This window comes from Condylura cristata, unplaced genomic scaffold (assembly GCF_000260355.1).
Source record: "Condylura cristata isolate star-nosed mole 26May11 unplaced genomic scaffold, ConCri1.0 scaffold00015, whole genome shotgun sequence".
NCBI lineage: Eukaryota > Metazoa > Chordata > Mammalia > Eulipotyphla > Talpidae > Condylura > Condylura cristata.
The window spans coordinates 9,626,538-9,634,813 of record NW_004567116.1 but is presented as its reverse complement, the minus strand read 5'-3'; positions in this window follow the sequence as shown (position 1 = coordinate 9,634,813).

Genomic DNA, 8,276 nt, shown 5'->3' with positions numbered 1-8,276 from the left:
GATGGCAGAACCCACGTAGAGCAGGCAGTTTTTGGGGCTTCAGGGGTGTCCCTCTCCCCCTGTCCTCTAACAGAATTGGGATGCCCTATAACAATGCCACACTCGCTATAGAATACAGTTGCCATTTAGAATGACCTGAACTTAGAACAATGACCTGGACATCCCCCTAGTCCAGTGATTCTAGAACCTTCCCTCCATGTTGAGGGCAAGTCTGGGAAGGCCTGACCAGTATCCAGGGACCTATCCCGTCTCGATCAGGGGGACAGCTGGGCTCGCCTTTGGAAGCTGGAACCAAACAACCTCCCCTCCTTGGTTGATCCATGTGGTCTATTGCCATTTCTCTCTCCTGTCTCCTTCCATCGCTGACGCTGGAGGCCACTGCCAAAATAAACTAGGGCAGGCATCACAGCCAGAAAACACCAACTGCCTGGATGTCTTTGCTTGTCTGTTTGCTTCTCTCTGTGCAACACACTTTTCATTTGAGTAGAATCTTCCCGTGGGGACCCAGATAGCTGGGGAGTGGGGCCTATTGCAAAGACACCGGCTTGGCGCTTAAGCGTACCAGGTACTTAGGTATATTATGATGATGATGCAGTTATGACTGTATAAGGATTCCTACTGTGTCTGAGACGGTGACACAGCTCACCATCTCATATTAAAGGTGATATATTACGTTTAATCCTCACAATGCTGCAGGCGTGGTGCTAATATCCTGCTTCACACAGGGGGATTCTGAGGCCCCAAGGGGTAAGTGACTTGTCAGGAGGTGGCTTTGTGGGTCTTTGGAACCAGGTCATTGAACTCTAGAGCTGTTTCCAGGAGACAGGCTGTTTCCCTTCCAAGAAAAGAAAATTCTGGCAACCCAGAGTCCAAGTGATGGGACCATTGCCTGGACTCAGTTTGAGCACAATTGAGCAGGAAGTGGACACACAACCAGTGGTCTGCATATTGCAAAAGATGGCTCTCTGGTCACTTAAATGTTAGCCAGGGTCCTTGATGTTACGCCGTGGAGTCCACCACAACAGAGAGTTTGGATTGCTCCCCCCTGCTCACCACAAGCCTGTTCTCACACCCAGGATGCCAGGAGGGGCCCCTTGTGCTGCTCTCTGTGTTTGGTCCCCTGCAGCAGGCAGATCTGGAAGGAGTGTGATGAAGGGGGATCCCTCCCCTGCGTCAAGCATGAGAGGAAACCCCACTTCTCAGCTTTCGGACTAGAACCCAGAAAGCTCCAAACAACTGTACCTGCAGGAACCACCTCATAGGTCGAGGCCTGGGGGTCCAGACTCCCCACATGGGGGTGCCGCTGCTCGGGGTTGAGTTACTCAATATGCGGACTGAGTCCTGGTATTTGGGCAACAGCAAAGGAGGAACACACCTACAAAATACTTTTCATACTAAAAAGACAGAATGTGTGAGACAGAGAAATAGACCTCAAGAGGGAAAATCAGAACTTTAACTTTCCTAATTTACAGGCCATTTTAGACTGGTCTAAAATAGAACTTGGGATTATTATGAGGAAGGAGGCACCATAGTCATCTTAGTATAGGAACTTTATTTATCTTTTAAAGATTTTATTTATTTTTGCCTAGAAGAACTGGGGTGTAGGCCAGAGATGTGGGGGTGGGGGGGGGAGAAAATTCATCAGAGACAGAGTGGGGAGCAAGACAGGTGGATTTTCAGTGCAGGAACTTTAACGGTGCCAATTTCACTCCCTCTAAGCACTCCTCCTGGATCTCATTGTCCCAACCCACAAAACAAAACAGTTGTCCTCATTTATGTCCCTACACTTGGCTGAATCTCAGAGCCACCTGGGGACCCGGATCCCAGTACTAGGATTGCCAGTGATTCTGAGTGAGGTAGGCCCTCAACTCAGTGTCTTAACAAATGTCCCAGGTGACTTTTCTAACAAAAACAAGTCTATAAAACCCCTGTTTGAGAACCGTCATATCTGGAGTGTCAACAGGCCTATCTGGACCTACAATTTCCCAATATGTAGGACTTCCAGTGCTAAATCCAGAAGAATTCCAAATAAACTGGAACAATTGATTAGCTTAACTGTACCAGATGACTACTCAGGGCCTTCTGGTTTGAACTTGTGATGAATCTGTGATGATAAACATATTAGAGAAATTCTCCTACAGCTGAAGTTTCAATGTCTTGTTTCCAAGGAATCTAAAGCCAGATGTAAAACTATCATAATTCAGAGTGGTATAAGGCCTCTTGATTAGACCCTGGCCAAGTATGACAGGGGTGTTAAAGATCTTGAATTTAAATTGTATTTAACTTTTAACACTTCTTATATCTCCAGCATTTTTTTGCCTTTGTATTTAATTGCTGTGTTGTTTGTTACATACATATTTATAGCTATGTCTTCTCTATAAAATATATCCTATATTATATTTCTTTGTACTGATATTTGCTTTTAGTCCTTAATTTCACTAAAATTATTTCACTATCTTGCTTGCTTGCTTTTTAGCTATTTGGTTTTGCATTTGCCTAGTATTGTTGTCTCTAAGTCTTCTCCATTCACATGTCTGGGCTACCTTCATTCTCAGTTTCTTTTTATGGTGCTGTTTCTCCTTTCATGACTGACATATTTAGTATAGGCTCTTCTTTTTGACCTACAGGTATATTTATTTATGGGTTCTGTTGCTTCATAATTTTGACTCTCCCTGTCTTACCAAATTCCAAATCAACCTCCAATGTATCAATCATTTCCAGCATGCACCAAATTCCAAACCGCCCCCCCCCCACTTGCCTGAAACAAATGTTGAAGCTCCTGATTCTCTGCCCCCACCCTCTTCCTTAGAGATTCTATTCTCTAGGGCAGAGTATAATAACCCACTCTTTAGCAATCACTGAAAGTGATTCTTATGAGCCAGCAATTGGGGTCTCCCAAGTAATTTCCCTCCCACCATATGGAATAGTCTGCTTGGCCTCAAGGCAGAAGATCTTCATAACACCAAGGCAGAAAGAAGGGTGATCCCACAGTGCTAGATTGCTTCAATTAGTTCCACTGCTCAATGACTTATAGCCACAAGTTACAGATGTGTTTTTCCTAATAAAATCCCTACATGGACAAATGTCCTTTCACCCAGAGCCCACCCATATCTACTTACGTGTCATTTCGTTTGTAAAATTATAATATATATATTTTTTTTGGTCTCTAAGGGGAGGGAGGCAATAGGCTGTGTTTGCTGAAGAAATGGAGGGGAATGTTTCCAGTTCTTTTTAATAGAAATGAGCTCAAATGCAAACAACAAAAAATTAAGCTGTGGATGCGCCTCTGCAGAATTGAGGGGTAATGACCCCAGCTTAAGATAGAGGCGATGATCCGTTTCATTGTCTGAAGCCAGAAACATCTGTCATGTATGGGAAGTTCACTGCAGGAGCTACCAGAGCAGTGGGGAGAAAGGAGAACGTCAGGTATGCCTGGAGGATGGGCCCCCACATTCAGAGACAAGCAGCCATTCCATTTGCTTGCATCTTAAGAAGGCCTTGCAGGCCCAGGGCCCCCGCTCAAGCCTGGATCCCCACTCCTGTGCACACAACCCCCTGGGCAGTTCTTCTTCCAGGAGGCCAGCAGGTGTGTGACATGCATGCACTTTATCACTGAGGAGGGCTCTGTGGCCCCTCATATCCAGTGGGGAGCAGTGAAGGTAGTGTTGGGGGAAAGGAGTGGGCAGTCTCCTTCTCATGAATTTGCTCTTACAGTGCCTACCCGTCCGTCGGCACCAGCAATCCCTCTCTGTCTTCTCACTCAAGACGACAAAGTTGTGTAAATCCAGTGCTACTGGGATACAGTTGTGCCCACTTCTTTCTGCATTGCTTGTGACTGCTGTCACGCTCTAGGGGCCCTCTATGCGGCAGGCATGTGGGCATCCACAGTGTAAGCTAATCCATTCTCGGGTTCTTGGGGAAGCAGACAAAGAGCCCTGTAGTGGAACGTTTCTCTTAAGCTAGAATCTCTCCCTCCTGAGTGGGAGAGCTACGCTTAGCTGAGGCGTGGCACCAAAGACCCATGTGGCCTTCACAGTCCAAAATATTTACCACCTGGCCCTTTCCAAAAAAAGCATGCTGACCTCTGGCTTAGGTATGCAGCGTTGTGTGATAAAGAGAGAGGGCATCTGAACAGGACAGGCCTCTGCCGGCTGCAAAGAGGCGAGAAATGGCTGTCAGCACCCACAAACACCCGAAGATGGATCCCCCCAAACAGGCCCCTGTGTTCCTCACTCACTGGACCGTGCTCTTCCTTTCTCACTTCCTGCGCTCTCGCCATCATGCTGTTTCTCCAGCCACCGCCTTGGGCCTACCCCAGGGCCTTTGCACTTGCTTTCCCCATGCCTGGAATGCTGTGTCCTCGGGCAGCCAAATACTGGGATCTTGCATTCAGAGCCTTGCTAAAAAAGATTCCATCTCAAAGAGAACTTCCCCAGAAGCTTCCTCAGATCTCCCTTACTATCTTATCTTCACCTTTATAGTCCTTTCTAAAAACTTTTGTCTATTAGTTTTGTCTTCTACTAGGAAACCAGCAGGGAGAGTTTCAGGCTTAGTTTATATCTCCACCCCGTGTATTTCTCTTAACATAAGAGAACAAAGGAAAAGTAAGAAGAAAGCATGTGCAGATGTCAGTTGCTTCCAAATCACCTTCTTTAGAAGGGGGCTGACTTCAGAACTGAGGCACCCAAGGCGGGTGGGGAGGGATGAGAACAAAGTGGGGGGAACACAATGGACGATGGTGGTGAATGTGGGTGCTTTGTGGGTGTAAGCGCCATAGTAACTATCCCTGGTGGGGTGGGGGAGCCCAAGACTTCCAAAATACCACCAACAGCCTACCAACTCCAAAGTCCACCGCTCGCCCCCACGACGCTTGCCCCTGTGTGGGTCTCTTCTCCACTACTTATGGGGATCCCAGTCATCTCAGACGACTTAAACCACTCTGGCATTAACTAACTCCATCTGCAAAGACCCGATTTCCAAATAGGTCACATTCTGAGGTTCTGGCCTGTCCTGAGTTTGGCGGCAACACTATTCAACCCGCTACACCCGGGGTGGGAGTTTTGGGGCGATTTAGCCCCAGAGTAAACAGGGCAATCCTTCACCTTCGACAGCTCCATTTATCCTGCTCTGACCAGGCTGGCTTGGGAACCGTTTTAAAATGCAGCCTGCTGCACAGCGGTAGGACCGGAGGAGACTGAAAATCGGTTGGGGCATGTGTATCAGCAATGCTCCTCTTTTCTGATGTCTGTGAGACTTTGGGGGCAAAATTACATTAACAACCCAGCTCCGATCAATACCATTTGCAAAAATGGCCATTAATAAAGAGAAGAGATGGGGAGAGCAGAGGTGGCTTCAGACTCAGACGTCCGAGGTAGGACTGTCCAGTCCGGCTGGAGTGGGGAGAGCTTGGAGGCTGCAGGGCTCCACCGAGAGACTTTCCCACTGCTCCCTGGTTTTCAACCAGGAGGGGCTGGCACAAATTGGGGGTGGCTCCAGGGAGCTGTGGAAAGCTGGGAAATTAGAAAAACTTTCAGTCCTGGTGATACGATGCTCCCTTGGGTGGGAGAAGGACGTTTAAGATCCCACCTTCCCTTGTGCCTTTGAGCAGAGGGTAGGTGCCCAGCCCAGATCCCATGGGGTCTCTTTGCCCTGTTTGTGCTGGGGAGGGGGGCTGTTGGTCTTCCCTCTGGTGCCTTCCCATAGCCAACAGCCTGACACTTTCACAGGGCCCCGCTCTGCCTTCCAGCTTCCAGAGCTTTGCAGCCAGGGCAGGGAGCCGGAAGTGCCAGGGACATACACCCTCCTGCCCCTCCCGGGGCTGAACTGAGCCCACCAGTGATCTAATGGGGTCAGGTAGGGAAGCCCCAGTACCCTCACCTCGGGGTGTCACGTACACCCCAGCTCCCCCGCTGCCCTTCTTCAGCTTCCCTCCTGTACCCCAACTCCCTCGGCCATTTCTGGGGCACTTTCTAGGTAGATCCCTTGGTCCTATTCGGTCTGCTTCTGAGGGCTCTGGAATGTAATTTGAACCCCACCTGCCAGGTGACCTTTTGAATCTGTGACATGAGACACGGACGTGTGTTAAGGGACCGGGCCCCAAGAGTGCTTCCGTATCACCCCAAATCCCACTGCTTGAGATCCATTCCCTTGGACTATGTCTCTCAAGTCCCTTGAAATGGAGCTGCTCTTGGGAAATCAATTTCATCACTGACTTTAATGCTCTGCGGTGACACAAGCTATGCAACGGCTATCGTCTGACAGATTCCGGATAGCTCGGGAAAAGCTCTGAAATATCAGAATTTCCACTGCTAACTTATGTTATGACGTCCCTTTTTTGTATAATCGTAATATCAAAAAATATTGTAGCAACATCAGTTTGTAACTGGCTTGCCTTAGCTCTAAATTGGCTACCTGGCCTGGGCAAAGTACAAGCTGAGCTGCTCCTAGGCAGGAAATTCCTTTGACTGAAAACAAAAGGCAAGCTCCTGGAGAGATAAGACCCCAGAGCATCAAGACTCCTGGAAAACTTCTTTGGTCTTTTGACAAAAAGCAATTCTTAAGATAACTCTCAGGGCATAAGGACCCATGGACAATTTCCTAACATTATCAACACAGGTTTTGCTTAATGCACAACTATGTAACTTCTTCTTAATTTACTCTTTTCCTAAAACTATCACTAACTACTCTCTGCTAGTCTTATTTAACCTCTTCCTAAACAAACACTAGCTACTCCTTGCTAACCTTAAATTAGCCATTAGCTTCTCTTTAGGCTATCACTGACGACTATGCTAACACAATTTATTCCTTCCTTAGGACTCTTAAATCCTTTGCTAACAGCTCATCCTTTCCCAGACCCTGATCCTTTAAAGTCACAGTTAAACATCCGTATACATGGAAGTTATCGCAAAGATGTATAGTATAGTGTGCCATAAAGTAGAAGGAAAAAGATGCATTGTTCCCCTCTTCCTTTGAAACTTTTATGTTGGTTTCTTATTAACTTACCTAAGGCATTATTGTAACAAAATCTTGCTAAACAGTATAAATAAAGACCTGCAAAAAGATGAGCAGGAAGATTTGCACCCAACTCCGACTCCCGTGTCTTCCTCCCCCCCCTTTCCCTTTTTTTCTCCTTCTTCCCCTTCTTGGAATCTCTGCACGCCGACGCCTTCCCATCTTAGGGTCCTGCCTGTCCTGCCTCCAGACACCTCAAAAGTTGGAGCTGGTCTCTGACACTGCGGGGTGAGGGTTCCCCCTAAATCAGATCCTTTTGCTGCTGCAACTGCTATTGCAGACCAGCCAGACAGGTTCCCTCAGCTGGAGTCAGACGAGGACAAATCACGGAGGCTGAAAACCGAGGCTGGGCCACCACCTGCTGCATTTTGGCCAGGATCCCGCTCCTGCCCCTTGTCCAGCCCCATCCTGAGGGCTTGGCCTGCCTGACCCAGCTCTGGCTGCTTGAAGACTCATCACATAAGATTTAAAATCACGGCAATGATGATCATGAAAGTGAAGATAAGGTGCTATGATTTTGAGGTGTTATTGTTCCTGAGGATGTTTCCTTTTAAATGGGGTTTCTAGAACATCAGAAATGGCCATGGGCCCCAAGGGGAAGCTTGAATGGTGAAATTCAGGTACTTGGATCTCCAGACGAGAGTAGTTTGGAATCCTGCCGTGTCCTTCTAATTACAGTCAAGGCACAAGGCCGAACCTTTCAGCTCTTTTGTGCAAACGAGGAAAAGATGCCCTTCCTGTGAAGGTGCCCAAAACTGGCACCTCCTGAGGGCACACTCAGCTTCTAGGGAAAATAGCTTGGGGTGAGTGCAGGTTAGCTGTCACCCCTCTTGTTCCTGCCTTAATTCCTGTGGGTAAGTGAACGGGCCAGGCTTTCATGCTGCTGGTCTCTGCAGCCTTGGGTGCAAGAGACATTTGGGAGCATGGCCTGGGTCCCGGCATGCCTGATGGTGCACACCTGGAGTATTGGGGCGGGCATGCAAAGTGGGCGCCCCTAAGCCAGCGGCGGAGGCTATCAGGGCAGCATCTCGGAGAAGCCGAGGAACAGCTCCGGCGGGGAACAGCTAGGAGAGGAAGAGCGGCATGCAGGCAGGACTGTGACACCATGCTGGAGCGAGCCCAGAGGGCGAAGGACTAGCTGCAGGCTGCAGAGCTCGCCAGCCCCTGGTGCCTGAAGCCCAGCCCGCCCTTCAGCTGGCCGCCTCTCCACAGCAGCCTTGTGCAGAGTGCACCATAGCCAACGTACACAGGTACCGGCAGCCCCC